General features: G+C 34.3%; 1 non-coding gene across 1 annotated transcript; it reads right to left on the minus strand.

The window, feature by feature from the left end:
- Nucleotides 1-3,548: 3,548 nt before the first annotated feature.
- LOC122151224 lies at nucleotides 3,549-3,694 on the minus strand. Its single transcript, XR_006164039.1, has one exon. It is a non-coding gene; the product is annotated as a small nucleolar RNA SNORA23 (small nucleolar RNA).
- Between the last annotated feature and the right edge of the window lie 12,726 nt (nucleotides 3,695-16,420).

Raw genomic sequence — 16,420 nt, forward strand, 5'->3', positions numbered from 1 at the left:
TCAGGAACCTGGACAGATGAGCAGTCAGCAGCAGAGATCCAGGTGAGGAGAGGGAACTCAGGCATGCCTAAAGTAGCAGGACAGGACAGCAGGAGAAAGGGGATTAAAAGCCAGGAACTTGGACAGAGGAGCAGTCAGCTGCAGGGATCCAAGTGGGGAGAGAGAACCTAGGTATGTCCAAAGCAGCAGGGTGAGAGAATGGGAGAAAGGAGATTAAAAGTCCCAGGAATCTGGACAGAGGAGGAGTCAGCCTCAGGGACCCAGGTAAGTTTGGTACAAGAGGTTTCCAACAGGGAGACAAACTTGTCTGTTGGTTTGTCCTACCATGGTGACATGTTGATGTGAGTATTGAGGCTGAGACACTGGTGTTTCAAACCCAGCGGGATGCACATGGTGCACAGGTATCAGCAGAACTTACAGACTGAGACAGACTAGGAAGAAGTAAGAGGCTGTGCACTTCTCAAAGAATTGGCCAGGGGAAACCTTATGAATAGCAAAGAAATACTGTTTGATACATTACCGTGCAACTTTATGAATAGTCCCGTTAGGTTAGAAGGCTCTCAAAATAGGACTGGAAAAGAGCTGCATCATCTGAGTAAACTCAGCCTCACTCATATGGATAAGATAAAGCTTTTGAGACCTCCATTTGCTGATGTGGCACCACTCAAATTGAAGAGAAACAACTGCAGACAGCCATTAACCATCGGAACGTGGAATGTACGAAGTATGAATCTAGGAAAACTGGAAGTTATCAAAAATGAAATGGAACACATAAAGATTGACATCCTCAGCATTAGTGAACTGAAATGGACTGGTTTTGACCATTTTGAATCAGACAACCATGTGATCGACTATGCTGGGAATGACAGTTTGAAAAGGAATGGCAATGGCATTCTTCATCACAAAGGATGATTCAAGATCCGTCCTGAAGTACAATGCTGTCAGTGATAGGATAATATCCATATGCCTTCAAGAAAGACCTGTTAATACGACTATTATTCAAATGAATGCACCAACCAACAAAGCCAAAGATGAGGAAATTGAAGAATTTTATCAACATCTATAGTCTGAAATTGACCAAACACGCAATCAGGATGTGTTACTTATCACTGATGACTGGGATGCAAAAGTTGGAAACAAAGAAGAATCACTGGTAGTTGGAAAATTTTGCCTTTGCCACAGAAATAATGCTGGAACTCACATGGTAGAATTTTGCAAGACCAACAACTTGTTCATTGCAAACACCTTTTTTCAACAACACAAACAGCAGCTCTACACATGGACTTCACCAAATGGAACACACAGGAATCAGATTGACTACATCTGTTGCAAGAGATGGTGGAAAAGCTCAATATCTTCAGCCAAAATGAGGCCAAGAGCTGATTGTAGAACAGACCATTGACTGCTCTTATGCAAGTTCAACTTGAAGTTAAAGACAACTAAAACAAGTCCAAGAGAGTCAAAATATGATCTTGAATATATCCCTCCTGAATTTAGAGATCATCTAAAGAATAGATTTGATGTATTGAACACCAACGACCAAAAACCAGAAGAATTGTGGGAGGATATCAAGAACATTATCCATGAAGAAAGCAAGAGATCACTAAAAAACAACAAAAGAAGAGACCAAAATGGATGACAGAAGAGACTCTGAAACTTGCCCTTGAGAGGAGAGTAGCTAAAGCCAGTGGAAGAAATGACAAGATAAAAGAGCTGAACAGAAGATTTCAAAGAGCAGCTTGAGCAGACAAAACCAATTACTATAATGAAATGTGCAAAGACCTGGAGTTTGAATACCAAAAGGGAAGAACACACTTGGCATTTCTCAAGCTGAAAGAACTGAAGAAAAAATTGAAGCCTTGAGTTGCAATATTGAGAGATTCTATGGGCAAAATATTAAATGATGCAGGAGATCTCAAGAGAAGATGGCAGAAATACACAGAGTCACTGTACCAAAAAGAACTGATCGATCTTCATCCCTTTTAGGAAGTGGCATATGATCTAGAACCAATGGTAATGAAGGAAGAAGTCAAAGCTGCAATGAAGGAATTGGTGAAAAACAAGGCTCCGGGAATTGATGGAATACCCTTTGAGATATTTCAACAAACAGTGCTTCATTGGAGGCACTCAGTTATGACAAGAGATTTGAAGGACAGCTACCAAGCTAATTGACTAGAAGAGATCCATATTTGTATACATTCCAAAGAAAGGTGATTCTACCAATTGTGGAAATTATAGAACAATATCATTAATATCGCGTGCAAGTAAGATCTTACTGAAGATAATTCAAAAACATTTGCAGCAGTATATTGACAGAGAACTTCCAGAGGTGCAAGCTGAATTCAGAAGAGAATGTGAAACAAGGGATATCATAGCTGTTTTCAGATGGATCTTGGCTCAAGGCAAAGAATACCGGAAAGATGTTTCCTTGTATTTTATTGGCTATGCAAAGGCATTTGATTGTGTGGATCATGACAAATTATGGATAACATTGAGAAGAATGGGAATTCCCCAGCACTTGATTGTACTCATGAGGAACCTGTACCTTGACCAGGAGGCTGTCGTTAGAATGGAACAAGGAGATACTACATGTTTTAAAATCAAGCTGGGAGTGTGTCAGGTTGTATCCTTTCCCCGTACTTATTCAATCTATATGCTGACCAAATAATCTGAGAAACTGAACTATATGAAGAAAAGCAGGGCATCAGGATTGGAGGAAGAATCATTAACAACCTGAGATACGCAGAAGATACAACTCTGTTTGCTGAAAGTGAGGATGACTTGAAGCACTTACTGATGAAGTTTGAAGAATACAGTCTGTAGTATGGATTACATCTCATTATAAAGAAAACAAAAATCCTCACAACTGGACAAATGAATAGCATCACAATAAATGGAGAGAAGACTGAGGTTGTCAATGAATTCATTTTGCTTGGCTCTACAATCGATGCCAATGGAAGTAGCAGTCAGGACATTAGACGACGTGTAGCATTGGGAAAGTCAACCACGAAGGAACTGTTTCAAGTGCTGAGGAGCAAGTATGTCTCCTTGGGGACTTAAGGTGTGCCTGATGCCATGATATTTCCAATTGCCTCATATGCATCTGAGAGCTGGACAATGAATAAGGAAGACCGAAGAAGAGTTGATGCTTTTGAGTTGTGGTGCTGGTGAAGAATGCTGACAGTACCATGGACTGCCAAAAGAACTAACACATCTGTCCTGGAGGAAGTGCACCCGAAATGCTCCTTGGAAGCGAGAATGGCCAGAGTTCGTCTCACCTCTTTCGGTCATGTTGTCAGAAGGGACCATTCCCTGGAGAAGGATGTCATTCTTGGAAGGGTGGAGGGTCAACGAAAGAGGGGGAGGTCTTCAACCAGATGGATTGACATGGTGGCTGCAATGATGGGCTTAAGTATAGCAGGGATCGTGGAGGTGACATGGATCGGGCAGTGTTTCGTTCTGCTGTGCATGGGGATGCTATGAGTTGGAAACTACTCAATGGCACCTAACAATAACAACAACAACAAATTTTGTCTCTATTCACAGTGATCTGTATGGGAATTTGGAGGATGGGTAGTGGTGAATGTGTCCAAAAAGATAACAGTAGACCAATAATACTATGATCCCAACTTACTCTTTGGCTATAGGATATTTTTGTAGTGTGCCCCCATTTTATCTTTATAAACTTTATATGAACTTTATAATTTGGGGTTTTACATTTAGGTTCTGATGCATCTTGAGTTCATTTTTTTTGTGTGGTGTGAGGCAGGCATCTTGTTTCATTTTTTTGTAAATTGATATACAGTTTTGCCAACACCATTTGTTAAAGAGGCTATATCTTTCCCTTTACTGGGTTTCAGCCCTTTTGTGAAAGATCACATATCCATAGGTGGATACGTATACTTCTGGGTTCCAAATTCTGTTTTACTGGTGTGTGCATCTATTGTTGTATCAATACCTGGTTGTTTTGACCACTGTGTCTGTATAGTAGGTTTTGAGATTGGAGAGTGTGAGATCTCATACTTTGTTCTTCTTCTTCAGTAATGCTGTGCTTCTCTGAGTTCTCTCTCCTTTCCATATCAAATTAGTGCTTTGTTTTTCCATGTTCTTAAAGAAGGTTGATGAAATCTAAATCAGGATTGCACTGAATCTATAGATTGTTTTGAGTAATATTGACATTTTCACATTCTGTCTTCCCATTCATGAACATAATATGTTCTCCCCTTTATGCAATCTTCTTAAGTATTTTGTAGTAGTTTTTTATAGTTTTCTTTGTATAAGTTTTTGTGTCCCTGGTAAGATTTATTCCTAAGTGTTTTATCTCTTTGGTAGCTATTATAAATGGTATTGTTTTCTTTATTTTATTTTCAGAGATCTCTTTGTTAATGTAGGGGAATGCAACTGATATTTGTATGTTGATCTTGCATCCTGCCACTTTGTTGAACCTTTCTATTAATTTCAGTCATTTTCTTGCTGAGTATCTTGTTTAATTCTATTTATTTATGTATAAGATCATATTATTTGTAAATACAGAGTTTAGTTTATTTTTTGCCAGTTTGGATGCCTTTTATTTTTCTTTCTTTCCTTATTGCCTTGAGTAGGAATTCCAATACAGTATTGGATAGAAATGACAATAGAGGGCATCCTTGTCTGGTTCCTGTCCACAAGGGGAATGTTTTGAGTCTCTCTCCATTGAGAATAATGTTGGCTTTGGTTTTGTGTATATGTCCATATTATGTTGGGGAATTTCCCTTCTACTCTTATTTTCCTTAAGATTTTCAGGAAGAATGGATGTTGGATTTTATTAAATGTCTTCTCTGCATCGATTAATATGATCACGTGGTTCTTTTACTTTGTTTTATTTATGTAATAGATTACTTTGATTGTTTTTCTAATGTTGAAACATCCTTGCATACCTGGTATGAATCCCACTTTGATACAATGTTAGATGCTCTCTGCTGGAATTTTGTTGAAGATTTTCTATCTATATTCATGAAGGATACTGGTCTGTAGTTTTCCCTTTTATTGGTGTCTTTGTCTGGTTTTGGAATGAGGATACTTTTTGCCTCCTAGAATGAATATTGGAGTATTCTGTTCTTTTCTATGTTCTGGAATATTTTGTGTAGGATAAGGAGGTATCAGTTCTTCTCTGAATATCTGATAAAATTCTTCAGTGAAGCCACATGAGCCACTTTTTTTTGTGGGGAGTTTTTTGTGACTTCATTTTCTTCTTTTGTTATGGGTTTGTTCAAATTTTCTACTTCATTTTGTCAGTTTAGGTAGGTTGAATGCTGTTAGAAATTTGTTCATTTATTCTAAGATTTTGAATTTGTTGGAGTATAGTTCTTTATAGTTTTCTGTTATCATCCTTTTTGTTTCCGTTGGTTCTATTGTAACATTGCTAATTTCATTTATTATTTGTGTTGTTTGCATCTTTGCCAGTGGTTTTTCAATTTTGTTAATCTTTTCAGAGAACCAGCTTCCAGTCTTTGATTTTTTCTAATGTTTTTCTGTTTCTTTTATTTCTGCTCTAACCTTTATTATTTTCACTCTAATCTTTATTATTTCCTTTCTTCTGGAGACTGTTGGCTTCTTCTTTTTTTTTCTTTTTCTAAATGTTGGAGTTGTGCTAAAGTATTGATTTGGTTCTTTCTTCTTTATTGATGTGTACATGTATTGCTATAAATTGAGCTTTGAGTATTGCTTTTGCTGTGCCCTAAGTATTTGGCATGTTGTGTTTTCATTGTTGCTTGTTTCTAGGAATTGTTTTAGTTCAAATTTTATTTCTCCTGTTATCCAGCAGTTCTTGAGCAGTGTGTGTTTCTTGAGCAGTTTTCATGTGTTTGATTTTTTTTTCCTGGTCTTCCTATTCATTTCTAATTTTATAGAATTATGAACTGAGAACATGCTTTATTGCATTTCAATATTTTTAAATATATTGAGGCTTGTTTTGTGGTCTAACATTTGCTCTATTTTGCAAAATGATCCATGTGCCCCAGAAAAGAATGTGTATTGTGTTTTTGTTGGGTGGAGTATTCTCTACATGTTAGAGATAAAGTAGGTTGATTATGTTGGGAAGATCTGTATTTTTTTTTTTTTTTTTAAATTGTTCTGTGGTGTGTTAAAGTTTCCCACTACTATTGTAGACTTGTCTGTTTCTGCTTTCATTTAGTTAGTGTTTGCTTTAAGTATTTCAGAGCTTTTTCATTGGGTGCATAAATATTTAACATGGTTATGTCTTCCTGGTAGATTGTCATTTTTCTGATCATAAAATACCCTTCCTTGTCCCTTATTCTCGTTTTCACCTTGAACTCTATTTTATCAGTAATTAATATTACCATGCCTGTTTTTTTGGTTGCCATTAGTTTGATATATAATTTTTTCCATCCCTTGATTTTTAATTTGTGACTCCCTTGTAGACAGCGTATCCACACATCTTGTTTTCTTATCCATTCTGTCACTCTCTTTCTCTTGACTGGTGCATTTAATCCATTTACATATTGTGTAATTATGAATAGGTATAAATTTAGTGCTATCATTCTTTTGTGTGTTTTATTGTCGTGTTTAAGATTTCTTTGTTCTGAATTTTTTTCTGTGCTGAGTTCATTTTGGTATCAGGTTTTATTTTGTTTTTATTCATTGTTGTTAATTTTGTGTTTACTAAGTCCTTGTGATCTCTTCTTTCTTATTTTGTTTATAAGGCTTACTAATTTCCTTTGGGATTACCCTGTACTAAATTTTATCTTCCTAAGTGTGAAACAGGGAGCTTTGGTGGTGTAGTGCCTAAGGCATTTGACTGCTAACCCGAAGGGCGGAGGTTCAAACACACCAGTCACTCCTCGGAAGGAAGGTTGGGCAATCTACTTCTGTAGAGATACTGCCTTGGAAACCCAAGGAGATATTGCTATGAGTCGCAATTGACGTGTTGGGAGTGAATTTTTTTTTTTTTTCTTAAGTGTGAAACAAGAAGCTGTGGTGGTGTAGTGCCTAAGGCATTTGACAGCTAACCAGAAGGTTGAAGGTTCAAACCCATCAGCAACTGTCCAGAAGAAAGACTGCACAATCTACTGCCATAAAGATTTACCACCTTAGAAATCCAAAGGGGGTTGCTATGAGTTGGAATCGACCCGATGGCACTGAGCTTGGTTTTGTTAGGTTTTAAGTTTGAAACAGTCTGTTCTAAATTGATATCTTCTGACAGCTTCTCCATTTGGAAATTCTGTAATTATACCATTTATTCCCTCTTTTTGCTATATAGTTCTTGTGGCATACAGATTGATACCTCTGGTTCTCTGGTTTCTATTTTGTAAACTTATTTTAGTTTTGAGAATTTTTTTCTTCATTGGTTTCTGAGTGTTTTTGTCATGTGTCTTAATCTTAGGCTGTTTTCTACTGTTGATTTTCTGTTTGAAGAACTCCTTTTAGCATTTCTTATAAGGTTGGTCTGGTTTTCACAAATTTCCTTAATTTTTGTTTGTTTGGGACTGTCCTAATTTCACCATCACATTTGAGGGATATTTCTCTGGATATATAATTGTTGCCTGGCAACTTTTTTCTTTCAAAATTTTCTATGTGTCATCTCATTGTTTTCTAGCCTGCATGGTTCCTGCAGAGAGATCAGAGCTTCATCTTGCTGGTTGCCCTTTGTAGGTGGCATATTGTTTTTCCTGAGCTACTCTCAAGATTCTTTTTTTTTTTTTGTCTTTGGTTTTGGAACATTTGATTATGATAAGTCTTGGTAACTGTCTCTGGAGTCTATCTTGTATGGGGTTCATTGAGCTTCTTGGGTGGATACTTTTTTGTCTTTCATAATATTGGACAAGTTTTCTGTTATCAAGTTTTCAACAATTTTCTCTGTTTTTTTTTTTTTTTTTTATCCTCTGCCTCCTCTTCTCCTGGAATTCCAATCACATGTAGGTTCCTATGGCAGGCAAAATTGTACATTTAAAAATTCAAAATTGTGTGATTTCTATACCTAAATTATTTTATGAATTTATTGAAAAGAAATAATAAAATTAGGAATTTAGTGTAAAGGCAATCAGGAAAACTATTTGGACAATTAATACCAAAAGATACACTTCAAAATCATTCCCATTCTTTAAAATTGACAATAGTTGTTGAGGACAACTATTGAAAACAGGTGAGTTACTTTATTTGGAGTTTATTTCTGGCTTATCTAAACCTAACCACTCTTTATTTGAGAAATTTTTTCTCTCTTGACTTTTATAACTGGTCATTTGTTTTGTTTTCCACTTAATGAAGATGATAATCCTTTATTCATCTCTTTTATTAACTTCTCCATGTTATGTTTGAAATATAAATAAATATTTCATATATTTTATATTTCTTTACTTTGAATTTTCTGATAGAAATTATTTATACCCTGGCTTTTAGCTTAGTAATATTTTGAAATCTTTCTGTACCTACTAAATAAAATGTTTAAAAACATGTATTAAAATAAATAAATACAATTTCTAGTGATAAAAATTATGTAAAAAGCAAACTAACTGCCATTGAGTTGATTCTGAATCGTAGTGATCCCCATTGAGTTTCCAAGGCTGGAAATCTTTACAGAAGCATATTGTCTCATCTTTCTTCTGTGGAGCAGCTAGTGGGTTCAAACCACTGATCTTCTGGTTAGCAGCCAAATGCCTTAACTGTTACCCCACCAGAGCTCCTTAAAAATTGTATAATAAGAAATGAAAAATAACTCATTATAATTAGTGCGTAAGGCATTTGACTGTTAACCAGAATGCTGGCAGTTCAAACACACCAGCCACTACTTTGGAAGGAAAGTTGGGCAATCTACTTCTGTAGTAATACTGCCTCAGAATTCCAAGAGGGGCCATTATGAGTGGGATGTGACTCAATGGCAGTGGTTTTTTTTAGACCTTGTACAAGAAAATATCAGTGACCTTGAAAATATCACAATAAAAAGTACCTAAAGTGTGGAAAGAGAAAAAAAAAAATGTGAAAAATTGAAACAGAGCTTAAGTGACATATGGGACAATATCATTTCCATTTTCATGCAAAAAGAAAAATTATAAGCAGTATGTTCAAAACCAGATATAAAGCAAAAATTAAAAAACATTGAAGGAAAAGACTCATTCCTTATAGAGAAATGAAAAGAAGAATAAGTACAGACACAACTTCTGGAATAAGTAAAGGCTGGTGACAATTGAACAAAATCTCTAAATTGAAAGAAAAAAATATAACACTCAACCTAGAATTTCTATGTCCAAGAGAAATATCTTTCAAAGATAAATACTTTTTCAGATATAAAAAAACTGGGATAAGCAAGCAAATGGAGACATATGTTTTGGAATTTGAAGGAAAATGACATCTGAATAAAAAATGCTGAATTTTTTAAAAATTATGTAAACATAAGAATTTTTCCTCATTTAAATATATTATATAAAAATGTTGATTTAAATTTAAATAACAATATGTTTAGCTATTAAGTATGTAGAAATAAAAAGAATTATAACATTTTCACAAAGGACTATATAAGAGAAATTGAATAGGTAGTTTTAAAGTTCTTATTTAAAAAGGAAGTGTTATGTTTTTTGGTGGTAAGTTGTGATAGGTAAAAGATGCATTTTTTTTTTTTAATCACTATTCCAACAACCAAGAAATTAAACAAATATGTATTTAAGCCAATAGTGAAAATAAAATGAAATGTAAAAGTTAAAGACAGAAAACATCAGGAAAAGAGGAGAACAATAAATATGTGGTAAAAGAAAAACATATAGTTTGATATTAAAGCTTATCTTTTATATTTCATTAAATGAGAACAGTATAATTTTTTCAATAAAACAAATTAATTGTCATATTACATTGTAAACAAAAGCATGATCTGTTTAAAATATTCTATTTTAGGCAAACTTTTTAATATAAATACACAAACACATAAAAGTAAAAAGATAGAATAAAATATCCTATGGAAAGACAAAACATAAGAACTCTGAAGTGTCAGTATTAAGAGATAAATTGATCAAGGGGACAAAAAACCCTAAATATGTGTGCAGTTAATAACAATTATATGGAAAAAAAAAAAGTCTCAGAAGAGAAAAGAGAAATAAACTCTGTAATTATAGCAAAGGATTTCAATATTCTTTTTCCAATAATTGATGGAACATAGAGACAGAACACGAAGTGTAAAGAAAGATGTGAGCTACTATATTAACTGTCTTGATCTAATTGACATTTATAAAGTACTCAAATCTTGAAAAAGGAGCTTTGGTGATGTAGTCTCTAAAGCATTTGACTTTAACCAGAAGGTTGGTAGTTCAAACCCATCAACCACTCTGTGAAAGGAAGATGAGGCAATCTATGTTTGTAAAGATTTTCTACTTTTGAAACCCAAAGGCGGTTGCTATGAGTTGAGATTGACTTGATAGCAGTTTTTTATTTTTTTATTTTTTTTAGCTATAGAAAAAAATAGAACAGTTTTTTTTTTTTTTCTTTTCCCATTTGCACATGGAACATTTGGCAAGATAGACTATAAGCTAAGCCATAAATTAAGCTTCAATAAGTTTTAAAAAGATTTAAATTGTCAGAGTATGAAAAAATAAAACAGACTAACTACAACACATTTAAATCAGAAAACAATAACAGAGTTGTTTGAAAATATTTAGATACCAAACAAATACTTCTAAATAGCATGTAGGTCAAAGAAGAAATAAAGACACAAAAAATATATTTTTAATTGAATGAAATGAAAAACACAAAATATAAATACAAAAAAAAAAAAAAAAAAACACCTCACTACAGTCAAGTTGGATCCAACTCATAGTGACACCTCCTTGTTCCAAGACAATATCACTACGGAAGTAGATTGCCCAATCTTCCTTCCAAGGAGCCAGCCTCTGATTAGCAGTCAAATACCTTAGGCACTATGCCACCAGAGCTCCCACATATAAATAGTTGTAGCTAAAATAGTACCCACAGGAAAATGTATAGCTTAAAATACATACATAATAAAGGTAAACATTATATAACTAAAGATTTTTCCTAAGAAAGTACTGAAAGAAGAGCAAAGTTAAATCAAGTAAAAAGAAGGAAATAAAGTAATAAGAGCAGAAAATAATGCAAACAACACATATAATAGAAAAAAAAAATAAATGTAACCAAATATTTTGTCTTTGTAAAAATCAACAAAAATGATAAAGATGTATTCACAATTATTACAAAAAAATAAGATTTATATGAAACATGACACATCATCACAGATTCCATAGACTTCAGAAAGATAATAAAAACAAAAAAATTACAATTAACAAAACAAAAAAAGTTTATAACTTGAAATTTATTAAAATGAAAAATGTCTACTCTGCTAGAGACAATTCTACAAGATAGAAAAGATAAGTCACAATTGGGAGAAAATATTTGCAAAACTTATTGATAAAAGACTGCACATATATACAAAGAACTCTTAAAATTAAACAGTATGAGAATAAATTTAAAAATGGGCAAAAGAAGTGAACAGAAACTTTGCCAAAGTAGATATACAGATAACAAATAAGCATATGAAAAATGACCAACATTATATGTCATTGGAGAATAGAATAGCAAATCAACAAGGGGTTCCACTACACACCTAAAATCTAAAAAACAAACAAACAAAAAAAAGAAAAAACTTACAACACTAAATGATAGAGAGGCTATAGAGCAACAGAAACTCTCATTCACTATTGATGGAAATGAAAAGTGGTACAACTGCTTGTGAAGACAGTCTGGCAGTTGCTTGCAATGCTAAACATAGACTTATAATGCAGCAATTGCATTTCTATATATTTGTCATATGACCTGAAAACATATGTCCACATAATACCTTAATATGAATGTTTACAACACCTTCATGCATAAATGTTAAAAAGTGGTAGCAGCCATGATATCTGTCAATAGATGGGTGCATAAACAAACTATGGCACATCTTTACAATTAAGTATTTTTCCTTGATAAAAGGAAATAAGTTATCAAGCTATGAAGACATGAGGAAGCCTTAAAAGCATATTGCTAAGTGAAAAATAGCAGTCTGAAGAAGCTGAAAATACTATGTGATTACACTGTATGACATATTCTGGAAAAGGGTAATCTATACAAACATTGAAAAGATCAGTGATTGATAGAAGATCAGGGGGAGGAGGAAGGGATGAATGGGGGAGCCCAGGACATTTTCAGGACAGTGAAATTATTCTCTGTGATATTATAATTATAGATACATGACATTATACATTTTTCAAACCCATAAAAATGTGCAATGAAAATTTGGAATCCTGAAGTAAACAGAGACTTAAGTCAAAATTGATGTATCAATGTTGGTGCATCAATTGTAAGAAATCTACTACAGGATTGCAAATTACTAATAATAAGAAAAATAATGTGCAGAGTGGAGGAGAGATGTGGGAATGTTCCTTATTTTCTACACAATTTTTCTGTAAAACTAAAACTTCTCTAGAAGATAGCAATAAAATATTGCAAACTGCTTCATGCCAAGAAATTAAACATCTTAGATAATATGATAAGGATATTCCTTTAAAGACACAAATTATCAAACTTAACAAAAGAAATAGAAAGTCTGAATAGTTTTAGATCTATTGAAGAAACTAAAATGTTAATTAAAAACATTTGTAGAGATAAAACAAAGAATCTATGGTATAGATGATGTTTCCTTTCAAATATTTAAGAAAGAAATTATAATAATCCTATGCAAACTCTTTCAGAAAATAGGTAAGGAAGGACTAATTCCAAATTAATATTGTGAAGTGAGATTTATCTTGAAATGAAAAGATATTAAAATAAAGGAAAACATGATGTCCTTCTCCAGCGATTGATCCCTAATGATAATTTGTATAAAGAAAGTGAGATGATTTCTCACCATCTTCCCTTCTAAGGACTATTCTAACAGTATGCCTTTCTGTGTAGATTTGTTAATTCTTCTGGTAGCATACCTTGCTAAAGTAAAGAGTCAGAAAAGGGGAAGATCATCAAAAGATAGTTTGCAGAGTGGCTGCAACAATGGGCTCAAACATAGCAAAGATTGTGAGGATGGTGAAGGACCAGGCAAGGTTTTGTTCTGTTATATGTAAGGTTGCTATGAATCAGAGCCTACTCTACAGTACTTAACAAAAGCAACAAATCTTAATGTTCTTGACTATATACACAACTAGCCCTAAGACGATTGTTGCTATATGCCGTCGAGTTGGACCCGACTCCTAGGGACCCCTCCTTGGGTTTCTGAGGCAGTATCACTATGGAAGTAGATTGCCTCATCTTCCTTCTGAGGAGTAGCTGGTGGGTTTGAATCGCCAGCCTTCTGGTTAGCAGTCAAGTCCCTTAGGCAGTACGCTACCAGACTTCCCCCAAATAGGATAATATTAAGTAAAATACAGGAAAAAAATTGAAAAAATGAGTACAGTTTACCCCCAAACTAAAAAGTGGCTAGCATTCAAAGTTTATCATTGTAATTCATCAGATGAACAAAATGAATGAGAAAAAAAGCACTAAATCATCTCTATGACTGGAACAAATATATAATTTTAAAATATTCAATGCCAACTCATGGTAGTTTCTCAGCAAATTAGGAATAGAAGGGGATTTCAACTTTAAAAATTAATGTCCTTTGCCAATATCATCACTCAAAGGCATCAATTCTTTGGTCTTCCTTATTCATTTTCCATCTTTGTCTTGCATGTGAAGTGATCGGAAAATTATAAGGTAATTAAAAAATTATGAGTACATAGATTAGAATAATACACTGATATTATATGAGAAATCAAGTCCTGATATATGCTATAATATGATGAACCTTGAAAATGCTGTTATTTGGTGCCCTGAGTCTGTTCCAACTCACAACAACCCTAGGTATAAGAGAATGAAACACTGAATGGTCTATGCCATCCTCACAATCTTTGCTATGTTTAAGCCTGTTGTTGCAGTGGCTGTGTCAATCCATCTCATTGAATGTCTTTCGCTTTTCACTGATCCTTTACTTTATCAAACATGATGTCCTTCTCCAGGAACTGGTCCCTCCTGACAGCATGTCCAAAGTAAGTGAGACAAAGCTTCCTCTTCTTTTCTTCTAAAAAGCATTCTGACTGCATTTCTTCTGGTGGTTGTTACATAGGTGTATATATTTGTCAAAAGTTATCTATCAATAGGCATTGAGCAGATGAATCTGTTTTGTCCAAATTTAAATAATAAGTTTTATTAATAACATAAACCTCTTTTATGATTAGCTCAAACAGATACGAAAATATTCTGTAAGCTTGCTATAAAATTTTTCAATGCTTACATTCACTTTCTGTACTTACGTTTTTGCACAAAACTTCTTGTGTTCAAATTATGCTTATGGAGCACTGCAGAAAAGGAGACAATTTATCTTTGAAAGATTATGTGCCTACTACCTCAGTGCTTAGAAAATCTGTTTCACACTGAAGCACTTAAGGTCAATTAATTTTTTTTTTTTTTAATTTTAAGATCACACAGCTATACCTTGTCATTCTTCCCAAACACACCTAGCAAGATGGATGGGATCTGATGGAAGTGAAGCCTTTGTAATGTACCATTACAAAACTACCCCTTCCCTGACATGGATAGCTCCTGACATTGATTTTATCCCATCCACCTAGAGTACTGTTATGCATTAAATTGTTTCCCTGTGTTGGTATTCTGACCCCAATACTTGTGGATGTAATTTTATTTGGAAACAGGTTTTTCTTTATTATGTTAATGATATATCAAAGTAGGGTGTGTCCTGAATCTAATAACTTCTGTATCATAACAAGAGCAGAATAGATGAAGAAGTAAACAAGCACAAACCAAAGGGGAGACAGGGAAGTGGGAGGGGGAGCATAGATATGTGAAGATAGTCAAGAACCCTAGAAATGCCAGTTTACAGAAGCTGAAGGAGGCAAGGATCTCTCTCAGAGTTGACAGGTAGAGAGACTTCTGCTATAGCAGGTTCCCTGAATTTCAACTTATAGCCTTTTAAATTGTGAGAAAAATATTTACTTGTCTTTTACTGACTATGCAAAGGCATTTGACTATGTGGTTAGCAACAAATTATGGATAAAATTGCAAAGAATGGGTACTCCAAAACACTTAATTGTGCTAATATGGAACCTATACATAGACCAAGAGGCAATACTTCAAACAGAACAAGGAGATATTGTGTGGTTTAAAATCAAGAAAGATTTGCATTAGGACTGTATCCCTTCACCATACTTATTCAATATGTATGCTATCAAACAGTCTGAGAAGTTTGACTATATGAAGAAGAACACAGCATGAGGATTGAAGGAAGACTTCTTAATGACCTACAAGATGCTGATGATGTGACCTTGCTTGCTGAAAGTGAAGAAGACATGAAGCACTTACTGATGAAGATCAAAGATTACAACCTTCAATACGGATTACATCGCAACATAAAGAAAATCAAAATCCTCACAAATGGTCCAATAAACAAAGCAAAGTCATGATAAATGGAGAAATATTGAAACTGGGAAGGATTTCATTTTATTTGGATCCAGAATCAGTGTACTTGAAATAAGCACTCAAGAAATTAAATGGGCAAATCTGCTGCAAAAGACCACTTCAAAGTGCTAAAGAGCAAAGCTATCATTTTGAAGACGAAGGTGGGCCTGATCCCAACCATGATATTTTCAATAACCTCATATGCATGTGAAAGCTGGTAAGTGAATAAGGAAGTCTCAGAACAATTGATTCATTTGAATTATGGTGTTGGTAAAGTATACTGCATATACAATGGATTGAAGAAGAAACAAAACTGTTGGAAGACAGCCAGAATTCTTAGAAGCAAGAATGGCCAAATTTCTTTCTTGTATTTTGGTTATGTTAGAGGGACCAGGCCCAGGAAAAGGATACCATGCTTGGTATGTTGTTGTTCATGTTATGTGCCAGCAAGTCAGACCCAACTCGTAGCGACTTCTCCTTGGCCTTCGAGGTGGTATCACTACAGAAGTAGATTGCTCAACCTTCTTTACATGGAGTGGCTCGTGGGTTAGAACCACCAGCCTTCTAGTTAGCAGTCAAGTGCCATGCTGCTTGGTATGGGGTCAGCAAAAAAGGAGAAAAGTCCAAATGAGATGACTTGAAAATGTGGCCATATCAATGGGCTGAATCATAGCAACAATTGTGAGTATGGTACATGACTGAGCGGTGTTTCATTCTGTTTTACATAGTGTGGATATAGGTTGGATTCAACTCAAAAGTCCCCAACGGCAATAACAACAATCTATTTACATATGTTTTAGTTGGTTTAGGTATTTTGGAAGACAAAAGATTACTAATTTATTCCCTTTTCTAATTCTCTTGATAAGCAGTTTTGCCTTTGCTATATCAAAATCTTTAATTACCCAGTAAATATCAAATCTCTAATCATTTTGTAAATAAATCT

This window comes from Orycteropus afer, unplaced genomic scaffold, assembly GCF_000298275.1.
Source record: "Orycteropus afer afer isolate SDZICR_OR568_19922 unplaced genomic scaffold, OryAfe1.0 scaffold00331, whole genome shotgun sequence".
Classification (NCBI taxonomy): Eukaryota; Metazoa; Chordata; class Mammalia; order Tubulidentata; family Orycteropodidae; genus Orycteropus; species Orycteropus afer.